A 21,458-nucleotide genomic window follows, 5' to 3' on the forward strand; every position below is an offset into this window, starting at 1 on the left:
TGAGGAGTAAATGTGACCCTGTGCCCTCCTGTCTTGAGCTTTTTGCTGAAGCATCCAGTTGTGCAAGATGGGAAGACTGGCAATAGTTAACTGTTATGTGAAATATGTCTGGTTAACAGATGGAAAGTTCCCTGCCTGACAGGCCAGAAAACACCATTCTTAACTTCTGCTCAGCAGGATTTTTTGATGAATAAGCCACGTAATACTAACATTGGGTATATAAAAAGGAAAAGATCTGAGCTCGCTGGACACCTGAATACTGGGACACCTTGAACATTTCTTGAACACCTCACAAGTTCCCCTGCAGCTGGAAGGCTGTCCACGGGAAGTCTTCAGATATCCACTCGAGACCTCCTCAAGGCCTCGGGTAAATATTAATGTGAGGTTAATTTGAGGTGCTCCACTAACCTGTTGTGGATGGGTGTAAGTGCTGGAGACTAAATAAAGTGGAAGCTTTGATTGAAAGCACTTTCGTTTGCTCAGTTGAATCAACTATCTATCGTCCAGACATTCCATGTCCCCAGTGATTTATTGCCTGCCACCGCCTCGCAGAGAGTAAAGTTATCAAGAGCTTTGGGTTCAGCAAAACCCCAGGTAACAAGGGATGGTCTAGATTTACTTGGTCCTGTCTCAGTGCTGGAGGCTGGACTTTGTTGACTTCTTGAGGCCTAAATTTCTAAGGATTTGATGATTTTTTTTCTGAGAAACTTTTTTATTTTTACTTTACAATGTATAAAGAAAGCAAATTGATAAAGCTGGTTATTTGTTCTATAGAAGTTTTAGTGTACTATTTTAAGAGGACTTCACTAAGAATAAAATATAGGGAAAATATTTTGAAACTTATCACCATAAATTCTCTGTAGAGTGGATGTAAATACAATAGTGATCTGTAAGTGCCTGCAGAATATTTTTTTTTGTAAAGTAAGCTGTAAATCTAAAATTTAACCATCTGGCTGCATCACCATGATGAAAAACACATGGACATGATTATCTGGAACACACAAAAGCATGAGGAAAAAGGAACAGGTGTATCATACAAGAATATTTTAAAGCAAACACTTAAGGAAAGTGTTCTAGATAAATATTATTAAAGAATCAAAGAATGCCGCGTGAAATATCATTTCAAAGCCCTCTTGTATAATAATTATTGTACAATTAGATGTATTATGTACGTTCATTTGAAGTATCTGAAATTGGCACTGAGTACTGAATGAGACGCACAATCAGTCTGTCCTAATGTGGCAATTCTAATGTTGTTAGCTGGAATGCTTTGTGGACTTTTCTTACACTATAAAATCTGGTGTAAAATCTGTTGTACTATCAATCTACTAGCCACCTCTAAGTTTATATTTGTAACCATTTCAGAACTTTCTGATGCTATTCAGAAAATACACACACTGAATTATTTTAGTTATTGGTTAATTTTATTTCATTTCATAGCATCTCTAGATATGAACCCGATAGTGGTAACCTGGCAGCAGCTGAAATATTGATTTGGACCTATATTCAAGCCAAACAAGAAAGGGTGATTGTGATATATCATTTCTGGAAAGAAATAATGACTAATGAGTTCTGCATCAAGGATACAGAATTTTCACAGGAAAATTTTCCATCTCTTTTGCTGTCTGAACTCTCACAGGCCTGGAGAAACCAAACTGAGCCCAGAGGTCCCCAGGAGTTACCTCCTGGTCTGCTCTGAAAGACACTTGAATTGATAGTAACACCACAAGCCATCTGTGATGTGCTGGAGGAGCAGTTGTGTAGGTGGGATTGTCCCTGCATAATTACTGATAATGGACTGCAGTTCTTTGTGCTTGTTTCACCCAATTCCTAGCAGATAAAGGGATCTGGCATGTCTGTTAACTCCCAGATACCACCCTCAGGCTAACGGGGGTGTAGAGAGACTAAGCTCACATTTCAGAGTAGCAGCCGTGTTAGTCTGTATTCACAAAAAGAAAAGGAGTACTTGTGGCACCTTAGAGACTAACCAATTTATTTGAGCATAAGCTTTCGTGAGCTACAGCTCACTTCATCAGATGCATAAAAGTGGAAAATGCAGTGAAGATATTTTTATACACACCGACCATGAAAAAATGGGTGTTTATCACTTCAAAAGGTTTTCTCTCCCCCCACCCCACTCTCCTGCTGGTAATAGCTGATAAGCTTATCAGTCCCCCCACCCCACTCTCCTGCTGGTAATAGCTGATAAGCTTATCAGTCCCCCCACCCCACTCTCCTGCTGGTAATAGCTGATAGGCTTATCAGCTATTACCAGCAGGAGAGTGGGGTGGGGAGACTGATAAGCTTATCAGCTATTACCAGCAGGAGAGTGGGGTGGGGGGAGAGAAAACCTTTTGAAGTGATAAACACCCATTTTTTCATGGTCGGTGTGTATAAAAATATCCTCACTGGATTTTCCACTTTTATGCATCTGATGAAGTGAGCTGTAGCTCACGAAAGCTTATGCTCAAATAAATTGGTTAGTCTCTAAGGTGCCACAAGGACTCCTTTTCTTTAAGCTCACATTGAAGAACGTGCTTCAGGTTTATCTGTAGTAGGGTTTGCCCTTTCCGCAAGCTCTCCATTCAGTATTACAGCATGAATGGGCTGTTCCTTAGAGAAGTACAGGTCAGTCCCTGGCTTCCCTTGGTGGAGAAGAAATTATTTTTGAATTGTCAGAGAGATTGGTCTACCGTATTGTACAACCTCCTAAAATTTTAATTGAATGTTAACCCAAGCTCAATTCCCTGGGTTGGGGTGTTGCTCTGCTTACTTAAGGCCTGGTCAATGAGTAATTTTTAGCCAGGACAAGGCATAATATCTTTAACCCTCATAGAATGTTAAGGCAGCCTGAGTGCCTGGTTACAACTTTCCCATCATCTATAAGCTTTCAAGCCAAAAGAACTATTTCAGTAGAGGGGCATTAAGATCAGAATCCCAATTCAGTTCAATGGGTTTGAATCAGTGCCATTGTTCTCAAGCACATAGCTCTAAGATGTATGTTTTATAAAGCAATGTTACAGTTTTTTCTTTCTTTTAAATGCCAGTATTTTATTTCCATCAGATTCCACTACAAACATTTCAGTTTTTCACCATAAAATAGGTCTTTTTTCTTAAGAAGAGAACAGTTTTCACACAAATTATTTTATTTAAAAGCCACACGGGCCTTGGAAGCACCAATGGGGTCCCTCTACACCCCTCTTCAAACTTTTAACACCCCTCTTGTCAAACTGTTCACACAACCAGGTTGGAGGAAGTAAGGGGGAAGATTGAGATTGGATGAGGAGCCCAGGGAGGGAGAAGAGGCCTGGGAGCTAGCGGGGCAATGAGTTAGGAATCTAAATGGAGGTACATGTTCTCAAAAAAACGTGATCAATGTATTTCCCATTCTGTGCCATTAGCAGAACGTTGTAGTCCACAGGATCGGACCCTCCCCACTTTAGAACAGTTAGGTGCACTTTTCTAAGGTTGCCTGTTTACTTGTTGCAAAACTCAGTAATTCGTTCTTTCTAGAAATGATATAGTATAAGGGAAATCCACAAAATAATTCAGCTAACATCATAAGAATTTCCATATTAGGACAGACCAACAATCCATCTCATTCAGTACCCGGTGGCAAAATTTCAAGATACTTCAAGTGTTAGGTGTATAATGCACCTAATTATGTGATAATTATATAAGAGGGACTGAAATGACAATTCACACTAAATTCTTTGGTTCTTACATATTATCAAACACAAATATTTAAATTAAAAAATATTTAAATTTAAAAAAATTTAAATTTAAAAATTACAATACTTTCCTTAAGTGTTTGTTTCAAAATACTCATGTGATATACCTGTTCCTGCTTCCTCATACCTTTGTGTGTTCCAGCTAATCTTCCATTATGTTTAATTATATACGTTTTTTATTGAGGCTCTGTAGCCAGAATGTTCCATTTTATATTTACACCTTATCTTATATTCTGCAGGCACTTACAGATTGCTATTGTATTTTCAGACACTTTACAGAGAATTTGTGATGAGGAGTTTCAAAACATTTTCTTCTCTTTCATCCTTTGAGTCTTTTAAAATAATACACAGACTCCTATAGAGGAAATAAAGCTATCTAAAGAGATGGAAAAGCTGGTTATCAATTTGCTTTCCTTATGGCCTTTCAAGTAAAAATAAAAGTGTTTCTCAGGAAAGTATTATAGAAATGTAGGGTTGGAGGTTCCTCAAGAAATCATCAAGTCCAGCTCCCTGTGCTGAGGCAGGACCAAGTAAACCTAGATCATCCATGGCACATTTGCCTAACCTGTTTTAAAAACTTTCAGTGATGGAGATTCCACAACCTCCCTTGGAAGCCTATTCCAGAGGTAACTACCCTTATAGTTAGGAAGTTTTTCCTGATAGTTAAACCTAAATAGTATCCGAGGATGAATTTCATCAGGACTTGCTGACTTGAATACATCTAACTTATCTATCTATTCTTTAACCTCCCCCCCATTTTGGCGTGCTTTCCTTCCCCTTTGTTGTTAATATTAATTGTGTTGAGTATCTGGTCTCCATGAACATTTTTTTAATGAAGACTGAAGCAAAATAGACATTAAGCACCTCGGTTTTCTTGATGTCCTCAGTTATTAGTTCTCCTTCCCTACTAAATAGCAACACTTACAAGTAGAAGAACTGATCAATTCAAATATATGGTCAACTATCAGGGGGTAGCCGTGTTAGTCTGTATCCACAAAAACAACAAGGAGTCCGGTGGCACCTTAAAGACTAACAGATTTATTTGAGCATAAGCTTTCATGGGTAAAAACCTTGCATCCGATGAAGTGAGCTGTAGCTCACGAAAGCTCATGCTCAAATAAACTGGTTAGTCTCTAAGGTGCCACAAGTACTCCTTTTCTTTTTTCTTTTTTCAAATAAATCTGTTAGTCTTTAAGGTGCCACCAGACTCAAATATATTGGTTTTTTTCATGCAGTTTAAAAACATTTTAAACAATCTCAAAAATAGGAACTGTGTGTGACAGGGTGTACCAACCCCGCACAGGGCCAATGAGGATGGACCAGTCACTGTGAACCCAGGAGGCCATGCCCCCTCACCCCTGCTGAGCATGCTCCAGGTGGAAGGGACAGATAAAAGAAGGCAGGCAGAGGGTCAGAACCCCCAGTTGCTGTTTGCCTGCCTGTGACACTGTACTCCAAAGCAACATCCTGGCACCCCCATATTCACAACAAATCTTGTACAAAACATGCCACATAAGGTGTCAATGTAAAAGTTATGGTTTGATGAATATGATTATCCTATTTGTATGCATGTATCATTTTTGTATCTGAAGTTATGAATATTGACTGTACCTGTATTTCAAATGTGTTTGCTCCTGGGTAACACCCAGAAGGTAGTTTACATCCAGTTTAGCGAGCACATTTGGATGAAGCATTAAAGATGATGGCCTATTAGAAAAAAACAATCATTTTGCAAAAGAAGCTTATCCACACCTGATGGGTTTTCCTGTGGATGCTTCAGCCAGTATAGGGATAATGGTTGCTATGACTCATTAAAGCATGCAAAAGCATGTGACTAGATCATGTAATAATGGACTCCATCTTGTGCCTCTACTTCTCCACAAATTGTGCTGGGGACTTTGCTAGGGACAATGAAGTTCCTTCCACATGAAAGAATCTGTAAAAGGGGGAAGAGACATCATCACTGGGCCTCACTCCCCCAACAACTCAACAGCTGGAAATGCCTCAGGAACAAAGACTGAACCAGGAAGGTCGCCCCAGGTGGGAAAGAAGGAATCCCAGCCTCTGTGTGAAAGATTGGTGAACTGTTTGTACCATCAGGGTGAGAGACTGCTTGATTCAAATCCTGTCCAGTTAATAGTAGTCAGACTGTGATTTTGGTTTTATTTCTTAGGTAATCTACTTTGATCTGTACACTTATTACTTATAATCACTTAAAATCTATCTTTCTGTAATTAATACATTTTAAATTTATTTCATATATTAAATTTAAATTATATTTAATTTAGTTAATGTATTTTTTACCTCAAACAGTGTGTTTGAAGTGCAAAGGGAAATCTGCTCAGGAACAGGGGCTGGTGTATTGTCCTCTCCACATTGAGGGAGGGGCGGACTGGGTAATAAACTTACACTGGTCAGGCTTTTGACCTGGACAAGATTGTACAGCTCTGGGGTCCTAGGCTAAGGAGCTGTGGGGAATTGGCTGGAGCTTTTCTATTGTTGGTTCATGAGTGGCTGGCAAAAGCATTCATGTAACTGAGCTGGGTGTGTCCCTGCCTGTAAATGTTTGTGTGTGTACAGGACCGGGAAGGGTCTCAGCTTGTCACAGCATCACAGTGACAGAGGGCACCCAGGCTGGTGAGACAGAGGGCTTAATGGTACCCCAGTTCCAGGTTGCAGGTCCAGCTCAGGGGCCCTAGACTGCTTGTTTGTTCTGCCCCTGTTTGTCAGAAACCCTAATTGTTACTGTTGGCTCCGGCCAGAAGGCTCGGAGGTTACAGACTGCTTGTTCTACCTACCCCACTTGGGGGCCACAGGTCAATATTTGCTCCACCCCCCGCCCCCAGGTGTCCCGAGACCACATTGTTGCAATTATTTGATCCCAAAGGGAGTCCAGGAAAGAGTGTGATAGGGTGTACCAATGGAGGTGGCCTCCCTTGAGAAACAGGGCCCCCTGTCACACTCTTGATTATTAGTACATCAGGCAATTTTTATTTTCCATTAAAAATAGCATTTCATACAATAAACTGTTACTAACAGCACTACAGTGTCTCAGATAAATGGAACCTGTAACCATAGTCAAAAATAGAGCCATAAATTGCATCTTTTCACATATATGTCCCAACACATTCACAGAACATTGCCATATTGTAAGCCATAAGGCAAACTTCCATAGCTGAAATGAGGGGATGGGGGATGTTTAAAATGCACTCACAAATAACAATTTTAGTTATACAAATCATTTTCACGTACAACTGAACACACATTTAAAAATAAGCTTTTTTAAAAAAAGTTACACACACTCATGTTAATAAGGTTCAAATACTTGGACACTAACATATTGCAAATACAGAACATTTGGCATATTTACCTTAAATGTGAAGAAAATACCACATTAATATTCTGTAACCCTCGTCACATTGTCAACAAACATTCTCTATGGGTCTGATTGAAAACCTAATGCAGTCATTGGAAAGACTCCCATTGACTTTAATGAGCTTTGAATCAGGCCTTACGTTTTCAGAATCCAGTGAAGATTACCTTCTCAGAGAAAGAAATTGTTAATGAAATCCCCATTCCTTTGAAGTCAATGGCAAAGGGCTTCAGTGGGGTCAGGATTTCACCTTGTGTGAGCAATAGCACTGATGACAGAAACAAGCACCGCTTTTCATAGCTGTATGAAGGACAGTCAGTAAAAAGAAATTTCAGTTAACTTGCCACAGGGCAATATATCTACAGTGGAGCTGAAGTTGTAATTCCCAGCCCACATTGCAGAGGCTACACTTCTATTTTTAGCATGCTAGCTCAGTCAAAGCTAGCGTGTGTACATCTGCCTGACCTGGAAGTAAAGCATAGATGTACCCTTAGTTAAAGATGCCCCCCTTAAACAGGACTTCATTAACTGCTCTTTATTTAGGCCCCAGTTTAGCAAAACACTTAAGTCTCATTGAAATCAATGGTACTTAAGCACATTTATAGTTAAGCACCTGCTTAAGCATGTGATTATAGTAAGTCTGCGCTTAAGCAGCTTGCTGAATTGGGGCTATAGAAGGCCCTCTTTCACTAAGTGCAACTCAGTTAAGGGATTTTGTGAAAAATGATCTCAGTGGAGGATTTTTTAGTTAAATGCATCGCATTTAAGGGCTTCTTATTTAAGTTTATTGCGTTCATGTTGTTGGCTGTTTTGGTGCAATCACGACTTCTAGTGGGCAAAAGGAGGAACTGCAGCACTTCTTGGGAAGAACGTATTTTCTGTGGGGAAAAAAAAATCTGCCCAGACATGAATTCTGCGCGTGTGCAGTTGTGAAGAATTCCCCAGCAGTGTATCGTTAAGGACACTTCAATGAACTATTGTTATGCTATACAAAGCACATGAGATCTTTTATAGGGGAGAAGGCAACACACCACATTTATTGAGAATACAGCAATTAGCATATGCTTTTCAGTCACACACACACACACCATGCATACAGTCCCACCAGTTGATGTTTATAGTTACCAGTCCAGAGTCTGGATCAATCTAGTAGCCAGCCAGATTGGTCATAGAGGGGAGCCAGGCTCTGTCGGTTGCAATCCGATGCTCCTGGAGTGTGACAAGACGAACCCAAAGTGCCATGGCAAAGCACCCTGTTCTTATAGCCCTTTTTTCTCTGTTGAAGTCTATGGATTTTGCTGTGTCAGTTTGTGACCAGTTACTCCTTAGTTGGTGTTATCTTTTGATGGCCCAAAACACCTCAGAGAGGGTCAACCTGTCTGGTTTTGATTTAATCAGTTATCTTGTGTTTTAAGTGTGCCAGCCTTCACCTCAGGGCTGTCAATCTGCCCCTCCTCAAACACGGATGCGCCTTGATGGTTCTTTGGCGTCAGTGAATCTCTTCAGTCTCTTCAGTTTCTTCACTCCTCCTCCCTTGGCCATCTGGCTTCAAAAATGGCCTTCACACCTTATCTTTCCCTGATGCATACTTTCCTCATTCACACAAACAGTTCTTTGCAGAGACCTTCAAAAGGTAACAAATAGCAGTGCTTTATGTTGAACAAGAAAGGCATCATAAATTAGACCTTACTAAATCTTGTAACTGTCCTTTCCCACATTGGGGCCTGGGCCTGCGAAATTCCTCTAATCTAATTAACATAGACACAGAAAAAATCCTGTCTGTTACTTACAAGGCATAAAAAGAAAATGGCTAATACTAGTATCTACTATCCTATTCATTTATTCTAATACCTTAATTCTTACTATAAAACATATACTGTATATAGCCAAAACATAACCAATTATATAGCACAGTACCCACTATGTCTCAATTAAATACCATGGAGAAGTGCATCTTACCTAAGGATGCCTCAGTTGTAAGTTCACACCACAGTGAAGGAAACTTACTACAGGTGAGGATGCATTAGTTATGCCTGCCTGAAGTAAGAGTGCCCTTTGTTAAGGACGCTAAGATGTGCATTAAAGTTAGCTGACTTACACTAGGGATGAATTTGGCCCCCTCGAACTAGCCACATATCGTTTAAACATGCTTAAGTATGTACAGCTACAGCACTCTATAGACATCTGGATGCTAAACACACACTAAAATAAATATGTTTACAAGAGAAAAGAAGGCAAGGCATATACATTAAATTATATTGTAGACATTGAGAACATGTGAAAAATAGATGGAGGATGGATCAGGGAGTTCTCAGAGCAGCAGGAAACTGGGTGACTGGAGGTTGTGAGGTAAAAGAAATATAAGAAGTGGATGACTAGGAAGAAATCTGAAAGGAAACAGTCTCAGAACTTTCTGGTAGAAGGCTACAGGGTTTAATGAAATCAGGAAGGGATAAAGTGGCCATTGAAGCTGCCTGCTATCCCGGAAGACATCCTGAGTTGTACATATTTGAACTGATGAGATCACTGCAAATGAAAAGGACATTCATCTGTTTCAGAATTCCCTGCAGGACCTGGAGCTAACTTTGCTGATTCATGAGAAACATATAGACATTTTCCCATGTACGCCTCACTGTGTGAAGAAAGAAACAGTATTTGATATTTTATTTCAAAAGCTTCTTTATACTTTACATGCCTCAAAGGCAAGTCTTGAGACGTCCTTGGCTACTTTGTCTATACTACTATTTTGCTGATCCTTCTCATATATTTGTATTATTGTATAGAAATCAAAATGTGTTCAACAATTCAGTGTATTTTTTTTTGAAGCGACAGTTAAGCTTTGGTAAATGTTTCCATTTCACTGGGCCTTTTACAGCTGCTTATCTGTTACTTTGTTAAAGTTCTACATTTCTGGCAGAAGTATCCCAGATTAGATCTTTGCCCAAGGATAAATTTCTTTAGAAAGAAATGCACGCTCATATTTTACCAGTAAGACTTTTTAATAATGATCTCCCAACATTCTGTTGGCACTGCAAATGTATATATTACAAAGTGATTGGGATTTTAGATGGCACTAAACATTTTTGAAAAGCACACTCTCATTTGATGTGCAATTATCTATGGACAGAGGCAGATGTCTGCCTCATTCTCTCGGAGTTTGAGGGAATATATGGAATAAGTCAGGATTTTGGAAGGTACTAATGAAATGACACAGGGCTTTGACGGAACCCTACCTTAATGAGTTCAGAAAGGGCACATTTAGTGAGACAAGGCTCCAAAACAGCCCTTGCGTTAATGAATAAACATCATGTGTAAGACAGGGGGTGCAATCCTGGCTTTATTGAACTGAACGTAAGTTTTGCCATTGACTACAGTGGGGCCAGGAATTCATCCAATGAGTTTTAGTGCTTTCTAGCAAACAGTGCCACATTACAGAGTTTCTTTTTTTTCTCTTGCATCTTTTCATACAGGAAATAGAATTTCAAAACTGCCTTTCAAAAATGTTAAGGTAGCAAAACGAAACACTTAAAAGTAAAGAATGACAATTAAGGTTGTCCGCACAAGCTTAAATTTTCCCTTTGGACATATTGTGACAGTTTGTACCCCTATATTCACCCCTTTTACAGGACTATGATAAATATTGTACAAAGTACGACTTATGAGGTATCATTTGAAAACTCATAATTTCCTGATCATTCTTGTCTTGGTAAAATATATGTGGCAACATTGCATGTAAAGTTATAGGATTCCTCTGTAGGGTATTACTAAATATGTTCCAAGTCTGGGGGGAGCAGTTGCCCAGAGACAATAGACTATCCAGTGCCTCAGGCAGGTGTCAGCAAGATCAAATGAACCATCTCCTGGTTCAGTGGACATTCTTTGGATGTGGGTGAAAATCTACGTCTTGACTCATAGACTTTAAGATCAGAAAGGACCATTGTGATCATTTAGTCTGACCTGCACACAGCAGGCCACAGAACCTAACCCACTCCCGAAACAGACTCCTAACCTTTGGCTGAGATACTGAAGTCTTCAAATCATGTGTGATGGGTGTACCCCCGGGGTGCAGTATGGGAGCCGTTGGAACCACTGTGCTCCCTAACCATTCAGCTGGGTTGACCTTTCTCACACTGCTCTGCTGGTGACTCAGCCAGCCTCTCCATACGGCGGGAACCCTTTGTTTCAAGCTAAGTTCCCAGCCCAGTTTGTGGAAAAATACAGGTACCAAAAGGGAGTTCAGTGCCATGTGGTCTGGTCACATACCCTTGCATGCTCCCAATGAGCCATAGCAGCCATTGTCCATAGGCTGTCTGAAGCGTTCCCAGGAAGGTTAAGCTCTTCCATGGTTCATTGTCTTTGCTGATGCGCCGTCAACACTGTTTAGCTTCTTCATCATTGTACCTGAAAGGCTAGCCGTGGGTGTTTTCAACTTCACAACATCTTTCAGTAACACATACATAGCAAAACTTTATAACTTCACATATAATGATAACACATACAATCCAACAGGATATTAATGTTCAACAAATCAAGACTTTTAGAATGATACCTTACAAGGCATACTTTGTACAAGATGCCACATAATCATATTACTATAGTGAATGTGGGGTGCCAGAGTGTCACATCATGGTTTAAAGACTTCAAGTCACCATTTACACTAATTTAAACCTGCAAGTGACCCATGCCCCATGCTACAGAGGAAGGCAAAAAAACCCCTAGGGTTTCTGTCCATCTGACCGGGGGGAACATTTCTTCCTGACCCCAAATATAGCAATAAGTTAGACCCTGACCATGTGAGCAAGACCGGCCAGACAGATACCTGGGAAAGAATTCTGTGTAGTAATTCAGTGTCCTCCCCATCTAGTGTCCTGTCTCTAGCAGTTGTGGATTTTTGCTACTGGCAGTCGCCATGGGCCATTGTAGGCAATCTCATCATACCATTCCCTCCATAAACTTATCAAGCACAGTCTTGAAGCCAGTTAGGTCTTTTACATCCACTGCTCCCCTTGGAAGTCTGTTCCAGAACTTCACTCTTCTGATGGTAAGAAACTTTACCCTAATTTTGAGCCTAAACTTGTTGATGGCCAGTTTATATTGACAGATAAACATCCAAGCATTTCCATCCCCACAGACTTTCTGTCTCCTGCACCTCATCTGGAGATGACTTTTGATGAAGGAAAAGAACTATACAGGGAGAGAGGAGGGCCCCCAAATTTTTCCTCCTTTTTTCTTTACTCACAGTATCAACAACACTTGAAGAACAAAAGAAGCAGCATTGGACTGGGGGAGCGATTCTGACTGAAATAATTCAACCAGTAAGACTGCTATAACATGTGGTGAGAGAGGCCTTGGCTTTGAATTCACGTAGGTTGTTAAGTTAGGCATTAGTTGTGTTTTTACTTTTATTTTCTTGTAACCAATTCTGACTTTTATGCCTCATTACTTGTATTCACTTAAAATATAACATTTGTGGTTAATACATCTGTTTTATTTAAACCAGGGTGTTTAAACATAATATAAGGTCAGACCAAACCTCCATCCAGCCCAGTATCTTGTCTTCTGACAGTGGCCAACAGAGGCTAGGGACACCATCCTTCCCCATCCAGGCTAATAGCCATTGATAGACCTATCCTTCATGAATTTATCTAGTTCTTTTTTTGACCCCTGTTATAGTCTTGGCCTTCACAACAAGCTCTGGCAAAGAGTTCCACAGGTTGACGGTGCATTCTGTGAAGAAATACGTCCTTTTGTTTGTTTCAAACCTGCTGCCTATTAATTTCATTTGGTGACCCCCCCTAGTTCTTGTGTTATAAGGAGTAAATAACACTTCCTTGTTTACTCTCTCTACATCAGTCATGATTTTATAGACCTCTGTCACATCCCCCTTAGTCATCTTTTTTCCAAACTGAAAAGTCACAATCTTATTAATCTCTCCTCATACAGAAGCTGTTCCAAACCCCTAATTATTTTTGTTGCCCTTTTCTGAAGCTTTTCCAATTCCAATATATCTTTTTTTTGAGATGGGGAGACCACATCTGCACACAGTATTCAAGATGTGGGCATACCATGGATTTATATAGAGGCAATATGATATTTTCTGTCTTATTATCTGTTCCTTTTTTAATGATTCCCAACATTCTGTTAGCTTTTTAGATTGCCTCTGCACATCGAGTGGATGTTTTCAGAGGACTATCCCCAAATCCCATCAGGCATTGGGATCTCAACCCAGAATTCCAATGGACGGCGGAGACTGCAGGAACTGTGGGATAGCTACCCACAGTGCAACACTCTGGAAGTCGACACTAGCCTTGGTACTGTGGACGCACTCCGCCAACTTAATGGTCTTAATGGTTTTAAGTGGGGACACACACAATTGACTGTATAAAATTGCTTTCTAAAAATTCGACTTCTGTAAATTCTGTCTAATTTCGTAGTGTAGACATACCCTTAGAGTACTTGCTTTCAACACTGTTGGCACTTATGCAATTAACACTGTTATCACCAGATAGGTCACAGTTCAGGGCAACTACATCTGTATTCCTCCTCTGTATTCCCTCTCTCGGGCTTCTGGCTGTCACTTCTTTTGGGTAGACACGCATTTCTCTCTGCATCATGAAAGGCTGCACAACTCCCTGCCTCCATTGTGATATCCCCAGAAACAGATAGACTAACTAAGCAGGCATGCTTTGCCTTTATCCTCAGGGATGATAAACGGTGTTATTGACTACAGTTAGGTTACCACACAGCCCTTCCTAAGTGAGCACATATATTCTTAGGGTAAAAGCATTAGAGAGAAAACAATAAACGAACCAACATACATGCTAATAAGTTTACCAGAGATCAACCCTCACTCCAACTATGGCTCTGGCCCATGAACAGTACTTCAAGTCTCCATCTAGGTGGGGTTTTGGGATATTTTTGGTCACAAGTTCATAACAGCTTTCATTTAGAACAAGCACTTCAGTTTTATGGGGCCTCAGTCCTTCCAATCTTTCCTTGAGGATTAGGGCCATGGACAGCAGATATAATAGGCAAGGGGAGGCTCAGCATCCCCTGACACAACTGCCGCTGCCATCCCACTGCTGGATATCTGGGCCATGGTGCCCCGCCTCTTCCCCTCCCTGCTCCACCTCTTCCCCAAGCTCTCCACCAGCTGCTGCCTGGTAAGTCTTCCTCCTCTCCTCTCCTCCACTCCACTCCCCCGTCTCTGGAGGCCCCCACCACTTGCTGTGTCCCTCCTCTCCTCTCCTCCCCTCCCCATCAGGGGCTGAGGGGTGAGAAGGGACACAGTGGGCAGGTGACCAGGCAAGCAGCAGGCAGGGGGGTCACGCGGCGAGCCAGTGACCAGGCAAGCAGAAGACTGGGTGGGAGGGGGGGTCACACGGCAGGCCAGTGACCATCTGAGCGGCAAGCAGGTGATGAGGCAAGTGGCAGACGGGTGTGGGGGTCTCGCAATGGGTTGGTGATCAGGCAGGTGGCAAGCGTGTGGGTGGCAGGGGTGTCTCGCATTGGGATGCAGCAAGCGGAGAAGGGGTGGGGACAGGGGCAGAGCAGGAGTGGAGTGTGGGCAGGGCCATGGGCGGAAGAGGTGGGACAAGAGCTAACCTCCCCCAGGGAAAGCTTCACCTGCTGCCCATGATTAGGTCCTGTCTGTTTTCCAAATGAGAAAGAAGGCCTCACGTCAGTGTAAATTCAACAGTGTATTGTTATGTAACAAACTAGGGAACTGGTTGTGGGGCTACCATGGAGGCCTACAAATTAATGGTATAGAACAATTCTGTTAACTCCTCTGTCCCCAAATCCAAAAATCCTTTCTTTGTGGTGATGTTTCTCTGGTGGTGTGAGAACCTGAGTGAACCTGCCTAAGTACTCCACACTGTTTTCAGTTCCTGCAGGAGCTGCGTTTATCTTTCCCATGCAAATACATGCAGTTCCTGTTTCACAAGGATACATCAGCCATTCATTTAATACAATGGACTCCATCAATATTAAACTTAAATCAATAAGGTTTAACTTAATTCAGTAAAGTTTGTCCAGGTTAATGAAGGAAAATCATCATATCTGTGTCACACACATGTTTCAAAAATGGTTTTGCCAGAACACTGATATCAATGCTTTTATTCTTGGAAAACGTTCCACTAGACCTTTAATGACCACAAGTCATCAGGATCTTGGTTTTAGGTATCCACCAAAATATAACAACCATTGGAGCATAGTTCCTCCTAACATGACACTGAGATATTGGGTTTAGTACTAACTTGAAGAAAAATGCATCACCTACAGAGGACCCAATTCAGGAAAGCACTTAAGTACATGTTTAACGTTAAGCACATACTTAAGTCTCACTAAAGTCAAGGCTATTTTTGCTTAAGAACCCTTCCAGAATAGGGATGCCTTTCTGAATCAGGGTGCAGCTAAATTGTCCCTGTGTGTTTCTCACTCAGAACAGGACTATACCTGCTTACTAGTGTATATGAGATTGGAGGGGATCATAGGCCAAAGTGGTTTAGCTGTGTTGACTATAGTTTTCATAATGAAAACAGGCAAGAGGAAAGACAACAATCCAAATGTTCATAGATTCATACCTGATCGACCTCAAATGTTGAGTGCTGGGCAGAAGTTTGGACTGATGCTTATCTGTTCCTAAACTGTTCACCCAGTCTCAGTGCCCAACAAATGTGGGCTCACTGAAATATTTAAATTCCTTTTTGCAGAAAAACAATCAGAAATGACTGAATCAGAATTAGAGAGACAAGGTGGGACCAACTTCTGTGGGTGAGAGACAAGCTTTCAAGCTTACACAGAATTCTTCTTCTGGTCCTCTCACCCACAGAAGTTGGTCCAATAAGAGATATAACCTCACTCATCTTGTCCTTCTAAAATCCTGGGACCAACCTGGCTATAGCAACACTGTGTAGAACCAGCATTAATCATTTGCAATGGAGATTTACTTCTCCTTCCGCATTATTTTGTGATCCACTTCTTTTATCATAAACCCAATAAAGTTATAAATATTGTGATACAGCACGGCTAGAGGGCAGCAGGAGAGTGATCATATTGGGTGCTGGGAAGTATATAAGACCCAGGATGATCAGAGCCTTATTCCCTGTGGACTAAGGAGAGGTTTCTACAGGTTAATTAGAGCACCTGGAGCCAATTAAGGCCCCACCAGAGACCTAATACCCTCCCTACCCGCCCCCATGCTTCAGTCAGCCAGGAGGAGGGAAAGAGAGCTGACTGTAGTTTGGAGCTGTACTGTTGTTGACTAGAGAATCAGAGGACCTGGGAAAGGGAGACTCTGCCCAAGCAGGGTAGAGGGACTCCCCCAGTACAGAGGACTAAGAGAAACCTTGCCCAAGGGGAAAGAAGGTAAGAAGCCTGTGAAGCTGAAGGAGCTGGGACCAGAGTAGGGGGCAGACCTGGGTCCCTTCCCTGCTCCCCTTCTCTCTCCCTTCAGGGTACTGGTGAAGCCCAAGAATAGGGGAAGGGGTGGTGCCTTGACCCCCACAATAATATTGGCCATTTGCCACAACATCTTCTGACTGCTTTCATCTTCATAAGCTATGTTGTAAATCAGGATTTCTCAGCCAGTGTCTAGCTCACATGGCATCTCTACTGTTCCCTTCAGGTGAATCTTGGAGAAACACAAGAGAGCCAACAGTGTGAGCAGAGCCTTAGAAATATTGTGTCAGCAGCAGCAGCTGTTTTGTCCTGAAAAAATGAAACAAGTGGTAAGTGCAAGGTCCTCAGGTTTTTTTGCTTAAATATTATGAAGACTATAGATCCTTTTCTCTTTAGTGTGACAAGTGATATTTACAAGTAAAGAAAGATGTAGACATATTGGAAAGAATCCAGAGGAGAGCAACAAAAATGTTATAAAAATTTGAGAAAACCTGACCTATGAGGAAGGCTGAAAAGAACTAGGTATATTTAAATTACTTCCCCCAGTTATAAAGCACCTGGTTATATGCTTCCTGTCCCTATGAAAAGCCCCAAGGAACAAAAAAAAGTAGTAAGAGGAGAGGGAAGGATCAGACTTATGAAAAATAAGTAATAGCTATTAGCAGTGGACAAGACCTAGCGATGGAAAAGCCATCTAATCTATCCCCTGCCAGTGCAGGATTGGTCCCTGGGGAATGTTTTATAGCACTTTTGCTTGGAACATTTAAACCTAGAGTAGAAATGGGGCTCTCAGTATTTTCCTGAGGTGTCTTTTCTACAATCTACTATAGCAGATCTTCTTAGGTGAAATTCCTCCATGTGCAGAGGGCCAAGAGAAGACCTAGGCATCTTCTAAAGCCATTTAAGCACTATTGTGAGGCTACAAGTGGGATTCAAGTGGTGTACAGTCTTTTGTGGTGACCCTCTTCACAGGAATGAATTTCACCCTTTGATAGGAAAATTTTCCTCAGTTGGACTTTTATTTTTAGGAAAATGGGGGGCAGGAGGAAGGGTCTGGAGAGCAAATGACCCTAAATAATAATTTCAGCCTTAGTCCTACAACTGAGCTCTGTGCAGGTAGACTCCACTGAAAATCATGTACCTTAAATTGTAGTCAGTGGGCCTTAGGCAAAATGAGATCATTACAGTCTATCCCTTCGCTTCTCTGGTGCTGAGCAAGAAGCAGTAAATGATAGAGAAGCCAAGTGATTAGGAACATGAAAGACTAACTTGCTAAAGTAAAGACTTATACAATCACCCCTTATCTCTTCCTTGGACATCCCACAGTAGTTGCTGCTGGGTGCTCTGTCAGAGGTGTCACCTTCATGCTCGCTTGACTGATCTTGTTTCCCAACTGTTTTAACAAAGCATTGTCTTTGGCAACCATATCATTAAAAATTGCCATGGGTGTGTGACTGCTGGAATAGCACTAATTCGTGTCCCTCCTCTCAAGAGGGAGTGAGTGACCACCCAGTAGGCAACCCTGGAGCAGTTGGGACTCCCCCATGAAGAGCAGTTGGGACTCCCCATGGTTCAGTGTTGGTGATAGATGAGCAGCATGCAATCTGGCAGCTCTTAGGTTTTGTGGGCAGAATCATCTTGCTTACATGTAACTACCATTACAGTCACTTTTATAACCCGCCATGTAGAGAGGACATCATAGTGCTACAAGCCAGACGTTCACTGGTCACTAGTGTTCTAGGGCCTCATGCCTTGTGTAGTCATTTACATCAGAGCAAAATGAGTGTAAAACGTTACCAAAGCAAAATGATTCAGGCAATGGCAAATTTCCCCCACTGACTCTTTGTAATGTGTACATACAGCATGCTAGTATTGTTCTTTAACTGCTAAAGAGTGAGGATAAGGGTAGTTCATGAAATACTGAAGGCTGAAATATGAATGGTTACCTATGTGTATGCTGTGCGTCATAAATCTCAATACACTATTTACACAGGGTTCTAAAATTGGCAGTTCACAGGAAAGCTGTTGGTGTCTTGCAGGATACTCTCAGAAGAACACAGCACTGAACTCACAGCCGAGGGAAAGGGGCACTAAAGTAACTTTAAGTCCCATTTGCCCACCCAATCCAGGGCTGCTGTGGGGGCTGGAGAGGTCCCCAGTGTAATGTAGACAACTCTGGGTGCCTAAGTTACAGCAGTCTCCCCAGGCTACCCTGTGGGCCTGACCACTGCCCTGAATTTTTGCTGTGTGCTGCAGTCCAATCCCTGACATGCCTCTCCCACTTGTGCCCCGCCCCAATACACCCCTTATACTAGGGCTTGTGTGAAGGATTCCTCAGAAGCCTGCTTTACTGCTGGCACTGGACTATGTATGCTGGAAGAAATCTTCCCCTGCTAGATACAGGGCTTTTAGGGCCACTTTACACTGCTCTGGCACTTCTATCACACTGCCAGGTACACATAGCTGTCCCCAGCCCCTGTCAATTCAGTGGGTTTTGGAACCCATGTCCCTTGACTAGCAAGTGCTACTTAGTTGAGGGTGAGTCCCTCCGTCATAAAATGCCAAGTACAGTTCTATTGTCCTTGATTCATATAACCAGGATAACAACCCTTTATTACTCCTGCCCCAATAACAAGGAAACTGGGGATCCCACAGCAGCCAAAGTGACCATTTGGGCAAGCAGTCCATCATGCTAGGCAGAATGGGTATGCCCATGTAAACGAAAACAGCTCCTGAAGTCCTTTTCCACAGCTCACCACCAGATGTCAGGGTAGAGCTCATTCTGACTCTGCTTGCATCATGAATAAATTTTAACTTTTTTGCCAATGGCTTCAATTCACTGGAGGTGCTGTCAATGGCAAAATTCAATTTCCCCCCCCAGAACTCATTTACATTAAAAATTGACTGACATTTGATGATAAGCATTATATTAAGGTTGTTAAACATGGGTTTTCTTTTTCAGTCCATGCACTGTTTCATCATACTGAAATAGTTATTTTACTGAAGTGCCAGACAGTGTTAATATTGCCATTTGAAGAGTCATTTTTCATGCAGCTTTCATTTAACACTCATGTATATTATAGGCACACTGGCTGGCAGTGGAAGATTCCTACTGAAGCTGTTTACTGTTATCCTGGGCCAGCATCATGAAGAATAGTTTGTGTTCTTAGGGATGATTTTCAAAATCATTGAGGGCTAGGCACCTAACTGCCAGCTCTGCTTTTGAAAATCTCCTCCCTTATCATTACATTGAGGCACCACTGCTACTTGGAAACTCAACACAAGCTTTCAAAATGCAGCTGCTTTGAAATAGCACCATCATAGGGCAGATCCTGCTCCCATTAGTGTTCCAGTAACCACAATGGAAGAAGGATCAGCACACACACAGATACATATATTTAAATAGTTTGGGGAGCATGTGTCAGATTTCTGTTTTCTTCCCAAAGACTACTTGCGGGGCAAGAATGGGCTGGTGGTGGAGGAAAATAGTAGCCATCTTTGCCCCTCCACATATTCTGAGGTCTCCAGTGCAAGCTGAAGTAGCTTCACAGGGTAGTTGTAATCTACATTCAGATGTGGTGGCCATCTAGGGGATATTCTGGGGACTGGAACTAACCAAAGCGCGTAGACTATATCATTCCCCTCCTTCCCAACACATGTCCTACCCGAGGCTGGTTGCTAAAAGCTACTCTGACAGCTCTCTGCCATGCTGGGGATATGCCTTATGTTGGGGGAATTCCTTCAGCTGTGTGGCATATTTCTGCTATTGGAGCAGTGTGAGGGGTCCTGTTGGAGTACAGAACCTGACCTGTATGTTTATAACCAGCTTAGTTATATGACATATTATCATTTCTGGCCATTCTTCTTTCTGAGAGAGAATTTACAGTCCACAGGACTTTGTGAATACAAAAACCAGGGGAACAGTTCAGAGTAACAAAACAATTAACGGGTTTCAGAGTAGCAGCCATGTTAGTCTGTATCTGCAAAAAGAAAAGGAGGACTTGTGGCACCTTAGACACTAACAAATTTATTTGAGCGTAAGCTTTCGTGAGCTACATCCAGTGAAGTGAGCTGTAGCTCACAAAAGCTTATGCTCAAATAAATTTGTTAGTCTCTAAGGTGCCACAAGTTCTCCTTTTCTTAAAACAATTAACTAAATTTTTGAACTACTCACTTTTTTTTTGGTTTTATTTTTACCTGGCCATCAGGAAGTGTGACCTAACTGAATATGCACTTATTACCTCTGCCCACTTACCTCTTAATTACAATCCTATGCTCAGCACCTTCTTTGAAATCTTTTTGCCTGACTTTATTATAAACCTGAAAATGTTGTGCAATATATTCAAAGACTAAAACTAATGGGCGGGAAAAAAAATCTGGGGGAGAGGGGTGGGAAATCTTGGGATCTGCCTGTCTTTTAAGAATGTGGACTGGGAAGGAGGCCAGAGAACCCTCTGAATCTGATCAATCACTTCTTGAGTGTGCTGAAGACTTACTGGAGAGAGAGAATTCTCAGAGCCAGACTGAATGCCTTTGCAAAAACTGCCATTGAAAATTTAACCTGATGATCTGGATTCAAACAATATGAAATGAGGCAGATTCCCGTGAAGGTGAACATTTAATGCAGAATTCAGGGAGACCATGCAATAATGTTTGCAGTATGAAAGGTGGGGGAGGGAGGTGCCATCTGTACTAGCCCTCTAGGCTGCTAACCTCTCTACATTTAGTGCCTTCTGAGAGAGTCCCTTCTACCAATGAGCCCAGTAATAATGGTTAGGTAATGGAGTATTTGCATGATTGTTTACATACCATAAAAAGCCTTTTTTCCCAGAACTATGATATGTACCAGTCATCACCTGGACAACTGTACATGTATGCTATATCCAAAGCTGGTTGAAATGTTTTCATCAAAGCATTTTTTGAATGAAAGAAATGGCTTTTCAAACAGAACA

The sequence above is a fragment of the Natator depressus genome, chromosome 1 (genome assembly GCF_965152275.1).
Source record: "Natator depressus isolate rNatDep1 chromosome 1, rNatDep2.hap1, whole genome shotgun sequence".
NCBI lineage: Eukaryota > Metazoa > Chordata > Testudines > Cheloniidae > Natator > Natator depressus.